General features: G+C 43.8%; 1 long non-coding RNA gene across 1 annotated transcript in view; it reads right to left on the minus strand.

Annotated features, from left to right (window-relative positions):
* Positions 1-26,791, minus strand: part of A930011G23Rik (RIKEN cDNA A930011G23 gene) — a 431,817-nt gene that overhangs the window by 241,801 nt on the left and 163,225 nt on the right. The window contains exon 2 of the long non-coding RNA NR_030692.1: positions 19,848-19,901. This is a non-coding gene — a long non-coding RNA (RIKEN cDNA A930011G23 gene). The remainder of the gene's footprint in view (positions 1-19,847; positions 19,902-26,791) is intronic.

Here is a 26,791-nt window from a genome sequence, read left to right on the forward strand (position 1 = left end):
GAACAAATTATGAATGTACTTATCAGTACATGGAATAGATTAGAAATCAAACAGAAAAAAAAGCTAGCCAGTCTTAGACCTTCCTAACGCCGTAACCCTTGAACACAGTTCCTCGTGTTGTAGTGGCCATCAACCATAAAACTATTTTGTTGCTACTTCATAACTGTATGTAAATATCTGATATGCAGAATATCTTGTATGTGACCCCCAAAGGGGTCACAACCCACAAGTTAAGAACTGCTCTCTTAGAGAGTTACAAAATCTTGGATTAAATGTCTATGACCACATGATGAGGCTAACAATGTAGCTTTACTTCAAAATGGTTTTAATGTTTTAAAAATTATTTTATTAGTGTGTGTGTGAGAGAGAGGGGGGGAGAGAGAGAGGAGGGAGAAGGGGAGAGGGAGAGGGAGAAAAAAGAGAGAGGGGGAAGGGAGAAGGAGGAGGAGAGAGAAGGGGAAGGGAAGAGGGAGAGAGAGAATGAGAGAGAGAAAGAGAAATAGAGGAAAAGAGAGAAAGAGAGAGGGAGAGGGAGGAGGGGGAGAGGAAGAGAGAGAGAAAGGAAGAAAGAGAGAGTCCAGATGCCTCAGAGGACAGATATCTATAATCCCTGGAGCTGGAGTTAAAGGCAGTTGTGATCTGCCCAACATGGGTACGGAGAACCAAACATGGATCTTCTTCAAGAGTGGCACTCACTCTCAGCCACTGAACCACCTCTGATTTCTAAAGCCCTTCTTATGGAGACAAAGGTACCAAAGGACTTCAGTGGCAGAAGAGTCACCCAGGAAGAAAAGGTCATGGGCTATGCTGTGCAGATGGCAACTGCTCTAAGTGTCCCAGTCTCCTCTTTCTGAAAAAAACATGGCTACCCCATTTCTGCCTGCCCAGAGTGCAGGATAGGTAATTTGCTGCGGAGAGAATGAGTAGATCTGTCTTTGAACCAATGGAAGCTCCATCCAAAAACAATGTAGAGACTCTCACGTGGCCCTGACACTTGGGTTCAGCATCAGTGACTGCTATCATGGTCTCTATTTACAAAGGGAAGAAATGGCTCAGACAAGGCTACCACTTGACCCAGCGTCACTAATGAGTGCCGGAGGAGGCATTTTTCTATGGACAGTTCCGCTCCAGAGTCATCCAGTGGCTACAAATAAACTGGAAATCGTACCACCCGATGCTTCAGAAATTGTAAATATTACAGAGCCTGTGTTCACCAGTAAATCCATAACTAACAACACTGCTGGGGTTGTGGAAGCGCATTATATCACACTCTTTGGGAGTTTAGAAAACATTAAAGTGCTGGAGAAAGCTAGGAGGAGCATTTTTATAGGTCCATTAAAGAATTTCCAGGGCTGCAGAGACAACTCAGAAGTGAAGCATAAACACAAGGACCCAGTTCAGATGCCAGCACCCACATAAAGCCCAGGCGGTTTGCACCTGTAACCCTGGCACTGGGGAGACAGAAACAGGTGGGTCCCTGGGGCTGGCTAACCAAGCTAGTCTAGTAGAATTCATAAATTGCAGGTTCAAGGGGAGGCCCTGTTTCAAAATAAATAAATAAATAAATAAATAAATAAATAAATAAATAAAATATAGTAAAGAATTTAAAACACATCTGATGTCAGCCTCTGACCTTCAAATGTATACATATGCACATTGCTTGCACACCAACATGAGCATGTGTACATACACAAACATGTTCTCTCTCTCTCTCTCTACACACACACACACACACACACACACACACACACACAGAGTATTTGTATACTAACATGTAGTGTATCTGTAGACTAAAATTAAAAGAAGCAGCTGACCTAGAGTGACCAGAAACAAACGCTGTATCATTCCTCATTCAGTCACATAGCTCCTTTGCAGGACATCCTTGGAAAACAGAGCGCACACCTTTCCTTTCCGGTCCAGACATGGGAAACTTCTACAAACCTGAAGAAGGGGGCTCTGAGATGCTAGGCAAGACTGCCTTTCACAACTGAGCCCCAAATCACCTTAGGAGGTGATAGAGGGGATGGCCTCTCAAAATACCAGATGCTAGAGGACCTCCAGGTCTCCTTACAACTTCCAAAGCAGTGTAGAATGACAGAAGTTCAGACAAGGCGGCGGGTGGCCTTTCTTCCGGTGTCTTCCGCCTGCTCTCAAGGCGGCGGGCGACCTTCCTTCGGGTGTGTTCCGCCCGCTCTGGGTGCTGATTTTCATGGCTTCCTAACAGAAAAAGGAAGAAGCACTTGCCCTCTCATCCTTGTCTCACCTCTAAATCGGCACAGAGCTTCTGCCAGGAAGCTTTCTCCAAAGAACAGCGCTTGAAAGGCCCTTGTCGGGAGGATGCAGCACCTGTCTCTCCCGCCAAGACAGGTGGATGCTGGCAGTGGCTTTGGGGAAAGCAGCAGGTTGCTGGCACGGGTCCTCTGCCCTTCTTCTCACAGGCTACGGTGTTCAGGTGTCTCGTGGCAAGCTGCCAGCTCCAGCACTAATTAATTAAAGGACTTCCTTTGCTGAGGATATCGGGCATTTTGACATCTCGGTTGGATGCTTGAGCTCTTGGAGGCTTTGGAAGAGCAGCTCTGCCTTCATTGCGTTTGATCTCCCCAGTGGGAGAAGGCAAGTGCCCAGGGTTGCAATAATCACATTAAGTACCAGGTTCCTCTGCCAAAGCACAGTGCACTCTTTTCTTTATCCTTCCCTTGAGGGAAACTCCCACTGCGTCATTTACTGGGTTCTCTGCTTATCTTGCAATTCCACACCGACAGCATCATTTTTTTTTTCAACAGTCATAGGCAGTTCCACAAGGCTGCATGGTTTGTGGTTTTAGAGGAGATCATTACATTTAGGCTCAGTCCAAAATGGAGCAGGGTATAGTTGTTGGTCGTATGTCAGAGGTGAGTCCCCAGTGAGGAAGACAGGAACAACCTCCAGCCAGAGTCAGAACAGAAATAGCCTTTGGGCACCTTGCAGACAGGATCTATTCAGAAACCCAAAGATGCATTTGGGCAGGCAGGTAAGTTAGCAACTCTCCCAAAGAGGAACATCCACAACCTACTTTCTGCTAGCAGAGCATGTCCTTTATGCATGTGTCATAGAACTCCACCCTTTTGTGATTTGCTTACCCTGGTATAGGGTTCTCTCTCTAACACTGAATCATTAGCTAACTTATAACAGGAGTCTGTTTGACTTTGGCTCTTCGGATATCTCCTAAAACCTTTAATAATTAACTAATTGAGTCTAGGTGAATCAAACCATCTTCCCTGCCAGGGTCTAAAGAGTTGACTAAATGTTACCAATCTGTGGCAGGCTGGGAAGATGGGAGACAGTTTATGATGGATACCTTGTTACCTTAAATAGGAGGTAGAAGTGGGAGAAGAAGGAAGAAAGGATGGGAAGGACAAGATAGGAACAAAGAAGCTAACTAAGAAGTTTTTCAGAAGGACAGAATAACAAAGGAAAGGATCCTTGGCAGGGTAGAGATTACAGTGCAGAGTGCCTTGTGGGTGGCTACATCCACTTACAGAGCCAGAATGGACTATCTCCCCAACACAATGAACGCTTTGTATTCAAAGCCACAGTAATAATGAAATGCTAGGGAACTAAATCTTTTTGTTAATCCTTGAAATAAATGTATTCAAGCAGCTATAATCCCCATAAATATAAGCAGGCTTCAGGTGCCAGGCTGTATTTGCCTAATCTGACACTTAACTCTGCTTGAGCTGGGTAGAAAGAAAATGTAGACTGTCTGAAAACAGGTTGCATGAAAATTGGACAATCGATCCGGAGCTCCCCCCCCCTCACCCCCCAACCCCCACCCACCACCACTGTCCAAAGGGAAGGCTGAGCTTATGTTTGAACTTGATGAGATGTCACAAAATCTACACCTAACACTCCACAATTTTCTAATGAATGGTTTAATTAGCAATGCCCCTGTGACGTCAGGGCAGAAGTCAGAAGCCTCTGCTGCTATAACACTGTGGTTACTGTCATTGACAGTGTTCTGACAGTGCTAAACGAACCCACTGTGGTTCATTCTCTGTGGATATTTATTATACACATCCCTTATTCTCAACGAGTCATTAGTTGCCCGTGACCTGATTTATTATCATTATTTGAAAGCCCGTGGTATACGAGTCAACATACAGTTAAATGTTTTATATAATTTTCCAAAGCTCTGTTCTCCATGAGAGAGAACAGGTCTGAAAGGTGTTGCCCTGAAAGTTTTTTCCATGCCTATAAATCCTTACTTTGCAAAGTAAGAGAAGAAAAACTAAGAAAGTGAGAGGAAATCATAAGAGTTCAGAGACAAAGGACATGGGGAAAATAGCAAGGAAATAAGTCAGGCAAGCTTCGGGCAAAGCCCTGGGCAGTGGTTCTTAAGCCTGCTTAGCTCCTGTCCATCTTGTGTGACCTTTCTGTGAAGAACAGCCCTCCAGACTCTTGGTCCAGAAGTTTGGGTGACCCTAATCAGTGCCCGGGCCTGCTCAGTCAACACACTCAATCCTCCAGATACTGTAATTTATTCATGGGTGGCTACTCCACCACACCGGTTCAGGAAGGGTCAATTCTGGGGGCTTTCTTTGAATTCAGATAAAGACAAGTTCTTTTCACAAGTTGGTCAGTCAGTAGCCAGTTTTCAATTTCACGGGAGGATCCTGTTGTAGGATAAAACCAAAGTTGCTGGAAGTGTGAACGGATGCTAGGAGGAAGAAAGAGGTTCCCTGAGGTATCACTTCCCTTGAGCATCTGAATGTGCGCATGCCCAGAGCCAACAGCCCTGGCCTGGGGCCCGATTGTATTTGGCATTTTCCTTAAGTCTCTTGGAGCTGGTTTATGGCACTTATAACGATGTGACACAGAGTTCAAATTACTGGCATTATTACATATATTTGCTAAAGATTCAGTGAGTGATATTAACGGGACTCACAGTTCACAAATGAGGCAATTTAATGAATAATGAAAAACTCTCACATTGACCCAAGATGGTACTCAGGGTAAGTGAGAAGCACTTCAAAAGCTACCTGTGCTTGTTATAAGTGGTTAAGGAAGCAACGTGCGTGAATCACGACAACACACAGACAGGATATGAGTCTGTGCCTTTCTACTGGGTGACCTTAGACAAGTCAATTAACTTTTCCTCACCTCTATTTCCTCATCTAGAAATAGAGATGGTAACTGTACCTCGTGAGTCCATCGTGAGGACTAAATGGATTAATCCCTACAGAGGGTTTATGAGAGTCACTGGCACATATAAACCTTCAATAGCTGTTATATTTATTTAATAGTCAATAAATGTGTGTCTGTTACTTTCCACCACATCTGCCTCTTCCCTCCTCAACATTAGCTCTCGCCACATTCAAGACCACATCTGGCACCATCTGTTCCCTGTACCTGGAATACTTTTCTCTCCCATATCTGTGCAACCAGCTCTTCTGCCCCTTCTTTAAGCAAATAAAACCTTCTGAGTGACCACAGATTAATTGAGGATTACCAGGTCCACAGCTACATTGCCACATAGAGAGTCTACATCTGTAACGGAGAGAATACATTTTGAAACTGCAGGGATATTTTTACCTACTCTATTATTCATTGGTCCTGAACTGGTACTTCAATGGTATTGATGCAATTACCAACACTACTTTCTGTCATAGCATATAATGTAAACAGAGTCTGTGAGTTGACAATGACCTTAGCGTTCATCTCCATGACATCCCTTAAGTAAGGGCAGAAACAGCCATCCCCCAACACCCATGCTTTGTTGACTCCTTCTTGGACCTGCAGGGGAACTCACAGGCCCACACCAGGCAGCCCCTAGCTCTCTCACTGAGCAGCTTTGAGGTCCCCTCACACAGCTGCCATTTTTTCTTTTATGGTTGGCTTGAGCAATAATTTAGGAGATTAGAGCAATCACCAAAGTGTAGAATTAAAATAAAGGAAAACAATCAACACAGAAAAAGGAGGGGGGGCATCACTTTTGCCTATGCAGTGCTGATCATTTACATAAACAAAAGGGAACGCACAGAGCGGGGAGCCAAATCAGAGGTTGCAATTAGCTCAATTGTAGAGTAACTTGTTCCCATCCTGAGCAACAATAGCCAGAGTGATCATTCTTAATTGAGGTAAATTAAGTATTCTGACTACACCACTTTTATCAAAAGACTTTCGAGCCAGTGAAGAGATCCAATTTACACCAACTCGTCCCCATTCTTCATGCTGATTCATAGCTTAATCTTTCCTGCTGCCTCTCACACTCAGTGTCCTTTGCTGCAGACTAGAAAAACAAGATAAAATGTCTGTATGAATGCTCACCCTCCAAAGTGCATCATGGAAAATTAAGTGTGTGTGTGTGTGTGTGTGTGTATGTGTGTGTGTGATCTCAAGCGTGTATGCACATACCAAATAACTAAAGCCTTGTTTTGGCTACAGGAGATTTTGGAAAATAGTGAGGGAGGGGAGGAAAGGGGGAGAGAGAGGGAAAAAGAGGGGGGAGAGAGAGACTTGTGCTAGTAACCTTGAGGCTCGATAACAGAGCAACCTAGAAGAAAAACTCTGTCACGAAGGGAATACATTTTCAGCCACAGAGTCACCATAATATCTTTAGACACACAGTAAAGAAACACATGAAATCAAACTAGCAGTTATTCAACTAAACAGAGTACAGTGCGCTGTGTACAATCATTAGATGCCCTATTCCCAATCAGTGCAAACATAGTCAACACACCTTCATAGCTGCCACCCTGAAGTCATTCCGGCAGTTGGGGATCACTGCAACAAAACCCCCATGTGTCTTGTATCAGGTGTGCATGGGGGTTGGGGGGGTGGGCATGCTGCTAATTACCACCATCTCCACATAGCCTCTGTGTGTTATACAGGCAGCTACGTCTGAAGCATAGGCTGCTAAGGTCATCGCCTTGAAACTTGTTCCCAGCAGCTGCGACACAACAGCTAAAGCTTAAAGGAAAGCAGAGAGCTGCGTTTCATGGCATTTGCCCCTAGCTGCCTTCCTCCTATTAGCAAGGTTGCTGTTGCTCGTGGTGAATGCATTATAAACTCCTCAGGCTTAACTTGCTGCTTCTCCTGAGATAAGAGTGAGAGAAGCAATGGCTCCATCAGTAAGGACTGAGCAGGGAGGCCTCACCCAAGAAAACGCTCACACACCACGTGCTGCTGCTCCTGTCCTACTGATGACGCCACATAAAACGTGCTGCCATTGAGTGGCAAATGCGTGGTCTCGGTTTACTCTTTCATTCTTCCTTGGCATCAAAAATGCTTTAAAAAAAAAAACCACAATGCTGTTCTGTGAATCATGAGACTATTTCCCATTAGCAATTTTAATCCTGTAGACTATAACTCGCTGGTTTGACCTGGAGCATAGGTGAACCCTTCCTTTCAGAAATGTCATCTTCAGAAGCTTAAGACTAAAGTGTTCTTCGCATAAGGATGAGTTAGGAAATGTTGACGGATTCCCCAGTATCCATTTTTGCAATTATCTTCATGGCTTGTGTGCTGGAACTCCATCCTCACTCCCATTAGCATCTTACATTACCAGGTCAGTTCCACCATCCACCCAAAGGCCTCCTTTTCATGAGGAGAAGAGCCCATACCAGCCCGCAGTATTGACTCTACTTAACCAAGACTATAAGAGCAAGTGAGTCTTCTCAACACATGAGAACACCAGAAGGAACATTTAGAAGAAGGAATCAATCAATATTTATTTAACGGAGACAGGTATTTGGTGATTGATTCTATCTCTCTAAGCAGGTAAGAGCATCTTGCCTATGAATGTTCTAGGTTCTGACAGAGAAAGAATGGACTTCCCCCACCCCACCCCGTCTTTTTCAGTTCAGTGTCTACAGACCTTTGGAACAATCGTGCTACGGACAGTTATGAATTAGCAAGTGTTGAAATGTCTGTTCTGTGCTTCCAAGTGTGGTCAGTGCTGAAGACATGCAAAAGCATGCCCCTCTCCCATTAGGAGGGTTTATGCATCGTTTGTCAAGAAATGCTTCGCTTCCACCGAGCTGGACTGACAGCAAAACTGAGCTTGAACACGTGCTGAGTATTAGGAATCAGAACAGTTAAGAGCTAGATGCCCAGAGCAGACTTTCTCCAGCTCCACTGTAGCTAGCTTTTTTCCCTCCAAGTGCTGATGTTGGCCAAGTTTGCTGTTGGCACTTCCATTAATATTCTTGCTCTTCTAGAGCAAGAGAAAAAGCCAGGGTAGGAGCTAGCAAGGCTCAAATTAATCCCAGCAAGTTCAGAAGCCGAATGATAATAGCCCTTACTTACAAAGATGCTACTATAAGAATTTGACACAGATTCACATAGTCAATCCTTAGGACAATTCTGTAAGTGGGCATTGCTATTTCTCTCCATTTACAGAAGTGACAAGTGAGGCACTGAGAGGCCACAAAAGAGGCAAAACCCTAAAACTGTGGACGGGAATTCTAGAGCTGAGCTTCTTAGAACAACTATCGTCCTCCCTCAGGAGAGTGAAACATAAAAACAAACAAACAAACAAAAGGGACAAACATCCTCAATGGTAGAAACTAAAACCAGGCTGTGGGACCTGAAAGGAGGACACATAGAATCCAGACCCAGTTTTCTTATCCCAGACACTGTAAGCAAGTGCCAGGAACACCTTCTTGCTGAGTCGGGGAGGATAGAGGACGGGAGAGATATGCAGGGGAGGGGAGAATAGGAGCTGCCCTTTGTTCAATGGCAAAACAACCTAATTCCTATACACTGGGGGCCTGTGTTCACACATGGGGAAGGGATGAGAACTTTGAAAATGTGCACGTCAATCTGTTCCCAGGAGAGAGCCCTACAATTCTGCAAAGCCTGTGTTCTGTCCGAAACGAGGCTTCCTGAAACACTGCTTTTAAAGTCAACAGCATCTAAATGCACTTGGAATGCCATCCCTTGCTGTGGCTGCTCCAGAACATGGTACTGTGTCATCCCAAAAGGGGACTGAGGAATTTCCAAGCTGCTGATGAGGCTGACTTCATCGCTGTGCCCTCTCTCAGGGCATGGGAAGAAGTCATCGTGACCTATGAGCCTGAGAACTCTGCCAAGAAGCTGGGAGTCGTGAGAATCTATCCAGCCAGCTTGTGGGATTCAGTAGATGCCAGCTAGACATTGTGTCTAGGCCAGAAAGACCCTAACCACTGCACCTTACTGCTGTGGGCCACGCTGGTCACTGTTGAGGTTCACAGCATCATGGTTATATGGGATTGTTGGTTTCTTTCCTGTTTTTGGAAGATTCTTACATGACACCTTCGAGTACCATGAAAGCTACTACTCAGTCAGGAATTCAGGTCAGTTCCATCTCAGAATACTTTGTACCATCTTCAGAATACTCTGAAGTGCATGCTGTCTCCAGCAATAGGGAATCGCCTTCTCACTCTGAGGGCAAACCAAGGGCAATTGTAATAGGCCGCGTGTTATGGGAGCCTCTTGGACAGTGCTGGGCACTCTAGAGAGAGTTTCTTATGTCTACTATTAAGGGTTTCATTAGGTGGACTTTCACTCTTAGAGGGAACATTGTGAACCCAGATGAGAAAAGTGTAAACTGTTTATATATATATATAGATAGATAGATATAGATATAGATATAGATATAGATATAGATATAGATATAGATATAGATATAGATATAGATACATACATACAGAGTTGTGTGTATTATAGAGATTTGAATTTTTGTTTGCTTTTTTGGTTTTGGTGTTATTATTGTTTGGTGTCTGAGTTTTTTGTTTGTTTGTTTGTTGTTTTTGTAAATAGTTAATAGCACTTCTGTCTTAGGGGTTTACTACTGTGAACAGACACCATGACCAAGGCAAGACCTATAAAGGACAATATTTAATGGAGCTGACTTACAAGTTCAGGGGTTCAGTCCATTATCATCAAGGTGGGAACACTGGCAGCATCCAGGCAGTCATGGTGCAAGAGGAGCTGAGACTTCTACATCTTCATCTGAAGGCTGATAGCAAAATACTCACTTCCAGGGAGTGAGGATGAGGGTCTTAAAGCCCACACCCACAGTGGCACACCTACTCCAACAAGGCCACACCTCCTAATAGTGCCACTCCCTGGGTCAACCATATTCAAACCATTACAAGCATGTATATTCCTTATGGGTTTCCCAGGCACCCTTACTGTTATTTTGCTCTCCCCAGTCCCCCTTCTCTATTTGCATCCTTCTCCCTCCCTAAGGAGCCCTTTCCTATTCTCCGGATCAGACCACTTAAACCTTGCTGTTCCCCTGTGTTGCTCCCAACAATCTTCTCATGGCCTCTTCTGCAACGCTCCCTGAATTGGGTACAAGGAAGCATGTGTAGATGTATCCACTGGGCCTGCGTCCACAGCTCTGCATTCTAATTGGTTGAGGTTTTTCTGTAGTCATCTCCAGATGCTGCAAAGCGCAGTTTCCTTGACAAGGGATGAGGACTAAGCTTGTCTGTCGGCATAAGGATGAATGCTTAAGCTGTTGTTAGGAATTACGCTGGCATAGTAAAGTAGTGGTTGTAGGTTCTCCAATAACCATGGCTTTGCCAGCACCAAATAGATATAGAATTCCATTTACAAGGCATGGTTTTTCTCTTGTTGCCAAAAGATCAAGGAATTTGCTGTGAGGCTGTGACTCCTAGTACTGTTAGAAACTATACCCATAAAGTCTCATCAACACATCTGCCAAAGCATGAGCTGAACAAGGGTGACACCAATAGACATTCCAACGTAGCCAGGAAAGCCTCAACCATGCACAACTACAGGCAACGAGGAATGCTGAGAATGGGAGAGATCACCTTCCCAATGAAGAGTACACTGAATGCTTAGCCAAGGACAAATAGTCAGCCCTAAATACATTATATATATATATGTATATATATATACATACATATACATATACATATATAGTATCAGGGTATATTTAATAATAAATATGTATATACATATAAACATGCAATAACAATTTATGAAAAAAAAGTCCATGAATCTGAAAGAGCAAGGCAAGTATATGGGAGAGTTTGGGGAAAGGAAAGGGAAGAGAGAAATGTAGTTATATTATGATCTCAAAATTAAAAAATAAATGAATAACAAAAAAGAAAGATAGACACAATGTAGTTTGGAGAGTCACGCGGGAATCACTATCCTGTCAGTATTATGATCCCTTTACCTAGGGACCCGTTCATCCGTGTCTTAGTCAGGGTTTCTATTCCTGCACAAACATCATGACCAAGAAGCAAGTTGGGGAGGAAAGGGTTTATTTGGCTTACACTTCCATACTGCTGTTCATCACCAAAGGAAGTCAGGACTGGAACTCAAGCAGGTCAGGGAGCAGGAGCTGATGCAGAGGCCATGGAGGGATGTTCTTTACTGGATTGCCTCCCCTGGCTTGCTCAGCCTGCTCTCTTATAGAACCCAAGACTACCAGCCCAGAGATGGTCCCACCCACAAGGGGCCTTTCCCCCTTGATCACTAATTGAGAAAATGCCTTAGAGTTGGATCTCATGGAGGCATTTCCTCAACTGAAGCTCCTTTCTCTGTGATAACCCCAGCTGTGTCAAGTTGACACAAAACTAGCCAGTACAATCCGTATTGATGAAAAGCTTGGGTTTCCACTAGCCATCACGCTGTGCATTCTTTAGTCACCTCCCGAAGGAACATTATCAATGCAGTTAGGCATCACCACTTTGAATTAGATGTAAAGCTTCATCCAGTGAGCTCAGAGCCCACTCGGACACATTCTTTGTACACTTATATGCCTTTAATTACAGGGGGAGGGAGGGCCCTAAGTCAAAGTCTCTCATTGGAAGAAACAAAATTACCACTACCAAGATTTCCATTATATTATTACATATGTCTAAACTAATACTCTTGGAGTATTGTTGTTGTTGTTGTTGATTCAAGACAGGGTATCGCTGTGTAGTCCTGGCTGGCCTTGAACTCACAGGGATATCCCTGTCTCAGGCTCCTAAGTGCTGGGATTAAAGGAATGTGTCAGCATCCAAGCCTCAAACAAATACTGTTTTACGCGGCAGTTTTCTAAACTATCTATTAAACTAGAGTAGGTTTTATATCAAAATTTTCTATGCTATCTTTAAAATGATCATTTCCATAGGTTAAACAACAGAAGTACAGAAACATACAAAGAAGAAATAAAAAGTAGCAGATATATATATATATATACATATGTGTATATATATATATATATATATATATATATATATATATATCAAACCACCAAGAATGCTTTCTGAATTATCTTTTATTTTAAATGTTTTATTTATTTATTTATTTATTTATTTATTTATTTATTTATTTATTTAACTAATAAGTATGCTACTTTGTCTGCATGTGTATCTGTATACCAACATGTATTCAGTGCCCACAGCGGCCAGGAGAGCATGTCAGATTCCCCTGGAATTACAGCAAGTTTTGAGATGTAGTTACAGATGCTTGTGAATGGCCATGTAGGGTCTGGAAGTCCTCTGAAAGAGCAGCCAGGGCTCTTGACCACTGAACTGTCTCTGTAGTCTCACTCTCCGAATTTTAAGAGCAAAGTCCTAACCTGAGAATCCTAGTGGTATGGGTCTAGACAAGGATTCTGCATGGGGTTCAAGATAGAAATAGATAGATAGATAGATAGATAGATAGATAGATAGATAGATAGATAGATAGATAGATAGAAAACAGGATAAAGCAACTTCAGTGCTAACTTGGAAAAAATCACTGATTTTCATTTCCAAGTAGTTTGTGAAACAAAGATCTCTCTATTCAATTTACCCCTTTGATACATTTATCCTTGATCCCTGCCCTGTCACCCATACCTGTCCATCATTTCTAGCCTTTCTAAGATCTTCCCGGGATGAAAGCCACAGGGGACAGAAGGAGCCCAAGAATGGTGGTAAGTATATCTTTCTTGTACGTTAGTCTCAGACTCACTTCTGTAAGTTAAATAGGCTGGGCCAGAACATCTCACCGCACAAAAAGTACCGAGTCAAAAATGACAGCATCCAAAGTATCTTTTACTGAGAGATGTAAAAAGATCAAAACACAAAAATATAAGCAATGTTTGGCAGCATAACATACCAAGGAGCCCCCTTGAGGGCTGTTCTCTGGCACTTGTCACCCAAAGCTCACCCTCCCGATGTGAGTGACTTAGGCCTCTCCTGCAGGCTGAGTTGAGCTTGAGATGTGCCCTGGGGTGAATAATTTCATGTGTCAGCACATTTGGGGTTTTATTCACAACCAGCAATAAAAGGTACCTTATAAAAGGCAGTCCTCAATCGATAATCCACAATAAATGGACAAATGCCCGTACTTCCCCCACCCCCACCCCACCCCCCAGACATCCCTAGGTTTTCTGCATTAACACGTAGGAAAACAAAGGTTCTTACAACACCACAATATGGTGTGGGAGGGGCAGACCTTGGAGAACTCCCTGTTTTGACCCACCTAAGCACACCAGTCTCCCTAAGCCATTGGTTCACACCTTATTTTAGTGCAAAATGACCTTCATAAATAAACCCTGAATATAAATATTCTTTTTTCAACTCCAGTAAAAAAAAAAGGGGGGGTGGTGGTAAATAGCTTGCTTGTTAGAACCTCACAGTCCTAGAATGACCTCAGGATGCTTGATAGGCATGTTCGAGGTGATTCCATCTGCTGAATAAACTTTTCTGAGCCTCTGCTACCTCACAGCTATTGTTTGACTATTCCTAACAGAAGCAGCCATTGTTTCTCTCTGAGAGCTAATAGCTTGGAGGAGGTGGGACCCATTAAGTCGTTAAAAGCTAGTGGGGGGGAAAAAGACCAAGAGCTGCACTGTACAGGCGCCAGACTGCCGGATCCAGACTCTAACACCTACTGCAAGGGTCCCATGCAAGCTCCCTTGTGCCTCCGGGCCTTGCTTTGTACGTCTATAAAACAGTAATGGAGTACTTTCTTCAAAGAGCAGTTACAAGAACCAAGTGAGATAGTCCTCGCAAAGCACAAAGCTTTCAGAGGAAAGCTAGGAGCATGGGAAGCATTTGACAGGCAGTACATTGGTAGAAACTGCACCGTTTTATTATCCCTGGTCTCAAAACCTGAAATCCAGAAACATTTTGGATACTCTGGGAGGATGATCAGGTCGCCTCTGACTTCTGGTGACAAGACTAAATCTTCCTTCAGGCCTAAGATAATGTGCATAAGATACGTATGAAACATCGAGGGAATTTATGTTTATATTTAATCTTGTATCCTATCCTCAAGATATGCACGAGTTATGTATGTGCAAATATTCCAAAACTTATTTTTCAAAAGCTGAAATACATACTCAACCTGTATTAAGACTAACTATAAAATGTTAAGTAGCCAAGAGGTGAAAGCTCTACTCGTCCCTGTGTCCTAGTTAGCTTTTCCTCTTGCTGTGATAAAACACTGATGAAAGTCTTGGGAAGGAAGAGGTAAGTTGACTTACACTTCCAGGTCATCGTCCACCACAGAAGAAAGTCAGGGAAGGAACTCAAACAAACACCATTAAAAATGCTTCTCACCAGCTCACTCATTGGCTTGTGCTCAGCTGGCTTTCTTAGACAGCCCCGCCTACCTAGGGAATGTGCCGCCCACAGAGGTCTAGCCCTCCCCATATATGAAGAGCAAAGACAATCTTACAGACTGACTAGTGACTCCCCATATATGACTAGTCAATTTAAGATAATCTTACAGACTGACTAGTGACCAGTGGCCAGCACCATCTGGGCAATTACTCGCTTGAGGTTCCCTCTTTGCAGGTGACTCTTGGCCAGGTCAAATTAGCACACCTGAATAAATCAAGAGCATCAAGTCGTGACAGGAGGGGTCTGTTCAAGGAGATGCAAAGCTTCTGAGAAACACAAGGTGGGGGCGGCAGGGACGGGGGGGACGGGGGCGGGGGCGGGGGCGGGGTGGGGGAGGGGGTGGGGGTGGGGGGGGAGGAACCTACTCAGGATGCAGCAACACAGAGTTCTCAGTGTTCACATTGAGGAGCAGTGTGATCCAGGACTCCACCACTCCAGCCATCTCATGGATTTACGGAGACGCGCGTAACCTCTCCTGAAGAACAGTGACTTTAAAGAGTGGAGTTGGGATTGACTCCCTGGCAGGGCGGGGTGGGCTTTATAATAAATAACACTGAAATCTGTGAGAGTTTTAAATGCTGTTATTTTTATGTCTTTACTAAGATATTAATTGTGTCACTCAGATGGGTTTTTTTTTCCCTTAAGTTCTCTCATTTGTTGTTTGTTTGTTTGTTTGGATTTTTGGGTTTGTTTGGTTGGGGTTTTTTTTGTCTTTTATTTTTATTTATTTATTTATTTATTTTACCCTTCAGATTTTATTACCCCTCCCGGCTTACCCTCCAACTGTTCCACATCCCATACCTCCTCCCCATACCCCTGTCTCCTCGAGAAAGTCCCTATCCCCCACCCCCACCTAACCAGACCTCCCCACTCCCTGGGGTCTCAAGTCTCTCGAGGGTTAGGTGCATCTTCTCTGACTGAACCTAGACTTGGCAGTCCTCTGCTGTATATGTGTTGGGGGCCTCATATCAGCTGGTGTATGCTGCCTGGTTGGTGGTCCAGTGTTTGAGAGATCTCTGGGTCAAGGTTAATTGAGACTGCTGGTCCTTCTACAAGGTCACCCTCCTCCTCAACTTCTTTCATCCTTTCCCTAATTTAACAACAGGGGTGAGCTGCTTCTGTCCATTGGTTGGGTGCAAATATCTGCATCTGACTCTTTCAGCTGCTTGTTGGGTCTTTCTGAGGGCAGTCATGATAGATCCGTTTTTGTGAGCACTTCATAGCCTCAGTAATAGTGTCAGGCCTTGGGACCTCCCCTTGAGCTGGATCCCACTTTGGGCCTGTCACTTGACCTTATTTTCCTCGGGCTCCTCTCCATTTCCATCCCTGCAGTTCTTTCAGACGGGCACAAATATGGGTCAGGGTTTTGATGTGGGATGGCAACCCCATCTCCCAAGTGATGTCCTGTCTTCCTGCTGGAGGTGGGCTCTATAAGTTCCCTCTCCCTACTGTCAGGTGTTTCATCTAAGGCCCCTCCCCTAAGGCGGAGAAGGGAAAACTTGGCACAAGGAAAGATGGAGGAGAGAATTGTCACAATCCCTCGAAGGAAGAATAAAGAAGTAAGGGCAGTGACGTTTCAGTGTGGTATTTATAGGCTTTGACAATAGCTGGATATGAGAAATGAAGGCAGAAACCAGGTGTGACGCTGGGCTTGCTACCTGGTATGAACTGGGGTGATGTTATTAGGGAAGAATGTTCGGGATGTAGAACATGTGTTTATATTTGGGTACGGGCTTTGGGACAGCCAGCATAGGAAAGACCTCCAGTCAGTTAGCGACTTGGACTCAGAAGAGCCCAACTATTTAGCTAAATAGTTAAATAGTTTAGCTATTTGAGCTACATTAGTGAGTGATCTTATAATAGATTTTCTTTGACTCTACAAGATTGAGATTGCTGATCACATGAATGGAATGGTACTGATGATTCAAAACAGATTGATAGACAAGGCAATGACTGTAAAGTAGTACATGTATATCATGAGGGGACAGAGATGGCTCAGCAGTTAAGAGCACTTCTCATGCAGAGGACTCAGGTTCACTTTCCAGCACCCACATGGTAGCTCACAACCCAGTGCTCTGTAACTTCAGTTTCAGGGGATCTGGTACTCTCCTCTGACATCTGTGGGCATCAGGCACACACATGGTGCACATACATACATGCAGACCAAACACTAACACACATAAGACTTGCTTTAACTGAAAAGTATCATCTCTTGGTATTAATAACATACCAAAGTCTTCCTTAATTTCCCTATCTGTAAAACAGAAAAACATAGTAAGCATCTTGGGTTTTTCTAATTATTCTGCATCATGAATGAACAATAGTCTCACGGACTCAAAGAGACTGAACAATTACCTCCATAGAGAAGTAAATAAATTGATCATTGCTGTATAATGGCATAACTACATTCTTAGTTCCCTTTTCCCAATGGAACTGTACTCTTCCGTGTTCCCTCAATTTTGTGCTTAAAATCCCAAACACCCGGGTCTTCTCAGTAGCCTTGCACAGGAGGCATCCCCAGTCTCTTTGCAGAGAGCCATACTCTTCCCTGCCCAGGGTCTTCTCTAACAGCATTCAAGCACAGTAACTCATCTACCTTGAGGTGTACTACTTCAGCCCCATAATCCTGGTCCAACTAATCATCTCTGTCCTTTCTATAACAAATCCCTTTAAAGACGATCTTCCTATTTCTAGTTTCTCATCCTTTTCAATTCTATACCCACCACAACCTGCATCGTTTTGATCTCGGTAACCATCAGTGTGGTGTATGGTATTAGCAAAGCCAACGGATATTGCACAGCAATTACTTGACTTAACCTCTTAGCAGCAGTAACTTTGTGAGGAAAGCCTACCTCTTCAGTTTGGAACTTTTTTTTTTTTTTGAGTTGACTTCTGACACATCACATTTCCTGGTGATTTGTAGCTCTCCATTTCCTACAAAGTTGGAAGTTTTCTTCTAGTCTTCTGTGTTAATTCCCCTAGATATCCTTTGCTAAACCCATTTATTTTCAATTCAACACATTCCAGGGGTGATCTCATGTTTTCCATCCTTCCAAGCATTCCCTCTGTGCCCATTGCTCCCACGTTCTTATATCCAGCCCAGGACACTCTCCTGAGATGTAAGTCAGCATGCCCAGCTCTCTTCTGGGTATCCTTAGGAAGACATGGCTGACACCACAAAACTGACACACAAATCTATATGCACTCTTTTCCAAACCTGGCCTTGTGCTAATGTAACTTGGTCACCAAACTATCCACATACATCTCACATAACAGGTGCTCAGTGATCAATTGTTAACTGAAATAGGTGGGGGTACAGTCCTACAAATGGCTCAGGCTTGTATGTAATGTAGGAACAGGAGAAGTAATGAATAAACCAGATGACATTATAAGATACAGTTGGTAAATTAACTTGTTTTCAAAGAGCAAGATTATATAAAATGGCCTATGTTGGCATTGAAAGGATCATTTGCATAAGTGTAAACATGAATCAACAATGTTTGACATCTCAGGTGAAATGTTTTGAGAGTATGATCAAGAAGCTCAAGCTCCCAGGGCTGACAGAAGAGTGTGGCCATAAGCAGAAAGCAGCACCATCTTACACTGTGAGCCGTGTCTGCACTGCACTCAAGAAAGCCTACAGCTGTTCTTCCCACAGAGCTCATATCTTCATTGTTCATAACAAGCATGCTGAAGGGAGACTGAGAAGTCCCAAGACACTTCAAGAAAGCTTGCCACACTTAGAGAACGATACATAATTCTAGGCATTGATAACACAGACGATGCAAACGAGAGAGATGGCAATAAAATCAATGGCTAGAACAACTAATGCAAAATCTAGTATTGCCAGACACTTTGTAAGTACATTGTGCATATTATTTCATATACTGTATTCAGGTTGGTACAATTTCTAGTCCCATTTTACAGATGATAAACGTAAGACGCCCACAAGTATATATCAACTCAAGTTAGTAGCAAGAAACAGAACCCGTTACCTTCCAAAAGCAAATCCCCACACTCTGTGCTCCTAGAATCAACCATAGCAGTGCCCTATCAGAAGTGATAAGGAAAATATTAGCCTGGGAGTGAGATAGGAGGGGATTTGGCAGAAAGCACATGAGCTGGTCTACACTTAAACAAGCAGGTTGACATCATAGGAGGCAGGTGCTGGCTAGGCCAAGAGATTCTAATTCTTTGACTTGTCGCACTAGGGAACAACCAGGCTCATAAAGATCACTGTCAGTAGAGGACAGAGGTCCATCTATAAATAATATCAAAGCTAGTCCCACCCTGGGAAAAAGGTGAACCTAGCAAGCCTTAAAGTCTCTTTGTTCACTGAGATCTGTGGTCCTAAAAATAACATATGGTTCTCATCCCCCAGCAGTTCACAACTTGCTGCAGAGAATAAGGCAAACACAGCAGAACTCGGGAAAGATAAATCATTAAAAAAAAAAAAATCTATCAGAGTAATAAAAGGGAGTGGGTCCTCACTCTCCCCCTAAAGATAAATACCTCTCCCTACCTCCTTACCAAGCAATATTAAAGACAGAAATCACACCACACAAAAATGTATGAAAAGGCAAGTAACACGTTAGCCATTAGTCAAGTCTTCATGCACCTGCCCTCCCTTATCAATTGATAGTGGCAAAGAATTTATTTGAGTTGTCTAGACTGTGAAATCGCTTCTCCTCCTCTACCAGAAGGACAGGATCTAGTTAAATCGGAGATTAAAGAGGTGGATCAAAGTGACCCCTGGCCCTCAAAGCCAGGAATTAGCCACGACGCCGTGATGGCAGGCAGGCTGCAGGCGTGACCTGTCAGTTGTGGGTGAAGCTAATCCTTTTGCAAAGCATGGTAAGCCTTCTCAAACCCGTGACACTAAACCAGACTTCTATGCTGCAGGACCACTGTCCACAAGGCGAAGTCATTTGGCTACCATTATGCTTGCAATCTAAGACACCTGTAGTTCACTTTACACCACAGGCCTGCGCTTCCTGGTGCCCATCTTGTATAATAAAATATCAGATGATAGCAATATGGAAATATAGGAAGTCATGTTTCTCTATAATAAAATGTGTTAAACAACGATCCCCACATCCTTACGATGATGCCTCCATTTCATACCCTAAAAGATGTTCACAGTATACCATCACCACCCTCAGAGACCACAGCTTCCCAAACACCAGTGATCCTGAGGCAGGCGGTCATCCGAGACTCTGCTGCGCTTCTCACATGCCCTCTCCTTACCTTACTGTAGTCGGATGAGGACTTCTCACCAGCCAGTGTGCTAAAGATGGTGCCCTGTAAGACAGGAAAGCAGAGACACATCAGGTCTCTTCAGAGTGGAAGATGTCACCTTCGCTCTGGCTTCTGGTCCTTGCCACAGATTTCCCTGCATTATTATGTGTCTATCCTTGGCATTTCCAAGGCCACTACCCCAGGTTAGTCCGTTCATTACAGGCAAATGAGGAAATGACTCTCACCTTCATTTTCTTAGACAAAAAGTCAAATGATAATGTCTTTGAAGTGACTTTCATTGTGACCCTGAGCTCTGGAGTAGAGCCTTTTCCTAAGTAAGAGAAAGAGTCTTCATAATGGTTCTCCGGGCTCAGCATCTCCCACTATTTTTATTTCCACACTCTTCCTGTGGCTGACCTCTCGCCTGTACATCTTGGTATGTGTATTTTCTTGGCATGATGTGCCACTTACCAGGCTTTCTAGGATCCAGTGTTGTGTGTGGATTTACATATAAGGCGGTTCTTCTTAAACTATCTCACAAACACACACACACACACACACACACACACACACACACGTAGCCATTGCTAGCCACACAAATGGCTCAGGGTTGTAATCTGCTCCACTTAAGCGCAAAGCTAACGTTCATTTCTAATGATTAAATATCTCCTTTGTAGCCTGTTCTTCTGAGGCAGGCAATAGTGAAAGAAAGTGTCCAATGACCATGTAAGGATAAGTGCAAGATTAATAACAGGAGCGGCTGAGCACCATGTGCCATGGCTCCCTTCTGGGAGTCTCTGTTGGAGGGCAGACTTCACATAATAACCCCACAAAGTGAAGTTCAGGGAAAGGAAGGGAGAAAGGAGAAAGAACTCCTACCTAATGGTAAACCCGCTCTTTAGCCCTCAGATTTTGACTGCTGTCCACTTGTGTGGCTAATCCACAGAATTTTTCTGCATCAGGTCTTTGAACACTCAGGGACAGATGAATCTCTGTTGCAGAGAGGAGAGGGGTATGTTACCCTCCACAGGATGACCCGCTGCCCTTCTGAATTCTATTTCCCTGGGGCCAATAATATCCTTTTGTCTGCTTCAATTGTAACACGAGCCTGTCTTGAGACATTTCCAAACATTTCCTGGGGACAAAACTTCCCCTAGCTGAAAGCAACAGGTCAGACCTCTAACTGAGCTTGTAGAAGTGACCCTGAATTCCATGCGTTGCAAAGAGATTTCCCCCAGGAAACAGAAATCTGGTGGCAGAATTCCTCTGCCCACCACTGAATTCAAGTGTCAGTCTCTATTCTAATGAGGAGGCAGGATCTGAGGAAGGCCTGAATTCCAGCTGCCAAAGACTCCAAGTGGGGCCATCTCAAGAACCACAGCTACATCTTTAACTAAGCCCAAGATATCCCAGCAGATCTGGCAAGGTAGCTCCCTGGCTCAACACTCTTATGGCACCAGCCTGGCAAACTGAGGAGGGAAATGCCCAGATACCACAGCAGGAGGAGAGCACTGACTTCTGAAAGTTGCCCTCTGACCTCTACACATGAGCTATGGCAGCCATGTACCCAAACTTGCACCCATCTCACACACACACACACACACACACACATACACACACACACACACACACACACACACCAACATACACACTCTGGGAAGAGCAATTTAGAACATGTCTTTATATGTCTGGGGTATGCACACATGCACACGTTTGGGTGTGTATATGCACTTTGCATGTTTGGGGTATGCACACATTTGGGTGTGTATATGCACATTGCATGTCTGGGGTATGCACACGTTTGGGTGTGTATATGCACATTGCATGTCTGGGGTATGCACACGTTTGGGTGTGTATATGCACATTGCATGTCTGGGGTATGCACACATTTGGGTGTGTATATGCACATTGGTGCATGTGCATTCAGAGGTCAGAGGTCAGGTGTTTTCCTCATTTGGTCACCATGATGTCGTTCAGGATGGGGTCTCTTTAATTTGGAGCTCACAAGTTCAGCTAGCTGGGGGGCCAATGAGCTGCGGAGATCTGCCTAGCTCAGCCTCAACAAGCTCTGGGTTGACTGACTGCGCCACCGAACCCAGGTTTTACATGGGTGCTGGCGATCCAAACTTAGATTCTTGAGCTGTATGGCGATTGTGTTACAGACTGAGCCATCTCTAAAGACCCGAGGGATATCTGAAACTTCAGACCTGAGTGCCATAATCCCAGGAGAAATGACCCACAAAATTAAACAATACCATTCATTCCCTTTCTTTAGAGCAATCCCAGGTGAAATGCACTAGGAGAAGAAAAGAGTCAGAAGCAGACAAAAAGAGCTTCACACATAAAAACGGATACATCCGGCTACAAATGTTGCATTTGCAAAAAGAACCTGAACCAAAGGACAAAGCACAGTAAAGTCTGAACACCTGGGAGGAATGGCCCTGTCCGTGACAGTCCCCAGCCTTCATTTAGGGACTCTCTAAGGAGATTTTACTTATACACTTGGTCAATTTCATGCCATTCCCTTCAAAAGACTTGCAGTGGCATCCAGTTTCCTAATGGCAACTATTGTGAATGACTCTGGGTAGGTCTTCTGAACCTTCCCATAACGTGCTCGGCTTAATTACTGAAATGGAAGACTCAAAGCCTGGTAACTGGGCACACTGTGACCTTCTTGACTATTGCATCAATATTTTTTTCTACGAAAGGAGAAACTCCTAATGAGTCACCACCATGAACGTTTGTATTAGGGCTGTGTTTATCACATTACACAGGGCACAGCCAAGCAAGGTATCTTTTTAAAATCCCCAGCTTCAAAACCTTATTCTTGAGATGACCTGCATGGGCTGGACAGTACCTGATGTTGACAATTAATTTCCCCAAATACGCTTAGAAAGTAAAACCCTGCCTTTGTGTATTTATATGCTGATTCCCAAAATGCCTCTTATAGGATCTCTGTTTTTAGCATTAGGATTTGACTCGCAAAGGGCTTGCGGGTGGAGCCCGTTATAGGAAAGGACACTGGAAATTTCCTGCTTGTTCTTCATTAGTCTCATATATCTTAAAGGAAATAAATTTACCAGATCTACCTCCCCCCCCCAAAAAAAATCCAGACATTTGTGGTATCCTTTTCTCTTAAAAAAAAAATAATAAATTCAAAAGCAGGTTTTGATAGGAGGAAAGCAAAGAGACTTGGGTCATGAGGGCATTGGGCACTCACGGTAAAGGAAAACCATCTGGGGGCACAGGGGTCACAGTGTAGACGCTCTACAAAGCAAACTGTGAAATGGAAATTACAGGCAAGGGGTATTCTTGGTGTGTGTAGTAGGGGATGGTCACAGGATAGAGTGGAGGACAGCCATCAGCTTCAGTGCAGGCTCACCAAAGGTCTCAGCCAACCTCATAGGAAGCTCTGAAGATAGGAGATACCCAGTGGGAACACGGAACTCAAAGCGCTGCCCCAGAAAGAGATAAGAGTGTGCTGGGTCACAAGACTCTTTCCATCCAAGAGTGAGAGTCCTCCACTGGCCAGAGCGAGGAGATCAGTCTGGAACGTGGCTGAGCCTGCTATATTACACTCTATTTTAACACACCCTTACCTAGGACAGGCCTTGCTTGTAACCTATTTAAACATGACTTCTTACTGTAGAATAACATTTGCTGGTCTTTTGTAACGTCTTGGACAAACTATCAAGTGGGCCACCTACCCAGGAGCCTAAGCCCTAACCCTTGGCTTCCTAACATGGCTCCTTGTTGATCTTGGGCCTTTAATTCAACACGCCGAAACGAGAAACCCTATGTCCTTTTTCTTCCAGTGCCAATTTGCTAATACAAAGAGGAGCCTGATTGCATCAGGCACGATCTTTGGAAATTCCTAAGGATGGTGGCTACTTCTTTCCCCACATCTGCTAACAGAAGTACACGCCACAGAATGCCATGGCCAGCTCTTCATTATCTTCTGAGGTACAAGAAATTTTTTTCTAGGTGTCTCAGTTACAGGTGTAGTAAGCTCTCCAGAGAAGAAGAACCCGTAGGCTGTATAAAAACCTAACGAGAAGGCATTGTGAGATTTGATTAATTCCACTGAGAGGTCTGAGGAGTCCCACAGGCTGGAGAACCAACCTGGGAAGCCAAAGGTGTGATTCAACCTAAGCTGAAGATCTGAGAACTATGGAGCCCATAGTCTAAACTAACACTCCTAGGTCAAAGGTTACAACCCTAAGGACCCTTGCGAAGGAGGGAAGGCCTTAGTATAAAATTTAAAATCTAAAGAACCAAGAACCAGGAGCTTTGATGTCTGAAAAGAGAAAAATATGAATGACCCAACTGAAAGAGGGGGAGGAAGAGAGAGAGTGGGAAAGGGAGGGGAAGGGGGGAGGGGGAGGGGGAGGGAGAGGGAGAGGGGGGAGGGGGAGGGGGAGAGAGAGACTGACTCTTCCTCACCTTTTGGTTCTATTCAGGCTCTTGGTGGGTTGCACAATGCTGATCACATTGGAGAAGACAGATCACCTGCCTTGAGTTGTGTGCTCTGTCTATTATCAGGACAGCTGTTTGCCCAGTCAAATTCACAATGGAAACCATCACAGTAGGTCAGCCACAAAGGGAACATTTACAGAATGGTTTTTCATTTGACTCTAAGCTGCTTTGACCTGGTGAATTAAAGACGACAGTGCATAGACTTGTCTCTCCGGTTAACATTTATAATCATCGGTAGGCATGACTATGTAAGCAGAAGGCACAGAGACCCAGAAGAAAAGGTAATTTGGTATTAAAAAAAAATGAGCCAACTTAGTTCTTGATTGGAAGGATCACTGATAGACTATGAGTAATTAATAAGGGTCCAGTCCTGCGTGAACAACAAGACCCTGAGGGTGAGCTGTCTAGCCCATTCTCTGCTGGGGGTGTTCTGCAGTGCAGGAACACCTAGAAGAGATGCCACATGTCACAGTGCTGTTTATCTCCATTAAATTAGGTGTGAAAAAAGACTCTGGGAAACTGCCCTCTCTGCCACTGAGTTATTTCTGCCATCCAATGCCCATAAATATTTGGAAAACAGCAAACACCTAATACTTACTTGATTAAATCGAAACAGTTCAAGTTACTAGATTATAAAAATTACAAGTATTCAGAGCCCGCATCTCTGGGATGGCAACATTATGGAATTCCATTCCCTCATGTGGATGTGCGTCTGTGAACAGGATGTATGTTCGTCTTAGCCAGAGACCACTAGACAAGGACCAGCTGCTTTTGGTAAATGGTCAAATACAATCAAAAGCTAAGAGCCTTTTAAGAGAATGGTATCTAATGATACACATCCATTTAAGGCTTCAGTCTGCACTTCACAGTCGCAATAGGTGATTCCTCATGTGTCGGTGGATGTCAGGACCCAACCTTCCCCTATCACTAACAGTCTGAAGTCTCTTACATTTAAATGGACAGGTCCCCAGAGTGCATACCGTGTGACTGCTTTCTTAGTAAGGTGATCCTTAGGTCTCTTCACAAAATAGCACATTCCCATTCCCTTCTCATGCTTTAGACTAGCGTGGATACGTATGTGCTTTAAATATGGCATACCCTTCAGGCAAAGTTCAGCATTCACATTTATTTTTTTTTAACTGCATAATTATAAACATCAACCAAAGGGGGAAAATTATGCACCCAAACAAATGGTAAAATTACAGTGTTTTCTCGTAGTCTATGAATACTGAAAATTTCAATTAGCCAAGTGAAAAGCCATTGAATGTGCCAGCAGGATTTATATACCAGACTAATGACCATCATCTGCATCCTATTTAGCTAATGAAGGCTTGGAACACTTGTGGATAATTAAGGGAGAGCTGATGGGAGGAAATTCGAACCATGGAAAGATCAAATCTATTTATGTCTGCATTTAAAACTAAACACACTTAATAGGTCATTCAATCAAAGCATAATGTCTGTTCATCGCATAAGCATGGCCCCCCAACCCGACAGTCATTCCTTCTTCATTCCATAAATATTTAACACCCGCTATGTGCCTCTGACCTTGCAGATTGCCAGGACAGCACCACGATTCCCTTATGTTTCTCCTGCCACTTTCTCTCCTCTACCGTAATTAAATGTGTAGCTCTGGTTTTCTGTGTAGACAGAAACTACCACCTGTGTATCATGAGAAACACAGTATGGCTGCAGTCCAGGGGCCTGATGGGAACTAACACCCACTTGTGACAAACACAGCATGGTTACAGTCTTGGGGGAGGGGGGTCAATAGGGGAAGTACAGATGTGCAATGGCTGCCTACATTTTCCTGGTCCTAGAAGAACCCCTCAGGGGCAGGTGTCAGGCTCGTGAATAGATGGTGTCCATTAGGGAATGTTAGAAAGAAGACAAACCCTGATACCAGGAGCAGCTAGAACAGGACCCATGACCCACTGAGCCCCACTGACTTCACTGAGTAGAGACCCCGTCATCTCATCTAGCCCACAGGAGTAGGGAGGTGTGGAAGCTCACATTCAGGATACCATCACCACCCCTACCAAGTCTGCCCTTAGCAGAAGTGATGCCTAGCGACCTGAAATGCTAGGACCTATTACTATGCTGAAAAATATGGCAGCCATTGTCTGTAAGCCATGCTTTATGTGTAGTGATATGGCTTATATATTAATAACACTATGATGGAATAAATTGACATAATTATATACAAAAAATAATGAAAAATTTCAAGTTACAAACCCCTTCCCAAAAACAATAATAATTTAAAAAAAAAAGACTTTTTCTACTACGACAAAGGTATCCAGTGGCTAGTTGTGTCTCATTCCTATCACACTAATGGGCCTGAAAATATAAATTATGTATAAATCATAGGCTATGATCTGAAGATGAGGGCAAACATATAATATTCTTCCTTGTGAATTTGGGTCATCTTACTCATTTTCCTGCAAATTTCAGTATTTTGTTTCTCTCTACAGCTGAAT

Source organism: Mus musculus, chromosome 5 (genome assembly GCF_000001635.26).
Source record: "Mus musculus strain C57BL/6J chromosome 5, GRCm38.p6 C57BL/6J".
In the NCBI taxonomy this organism is placed as follows: Eukaryota; Metazoa; Chordata; class Mammalia; order Rodentia; family Muridae; genus Mus; species Mus musculus.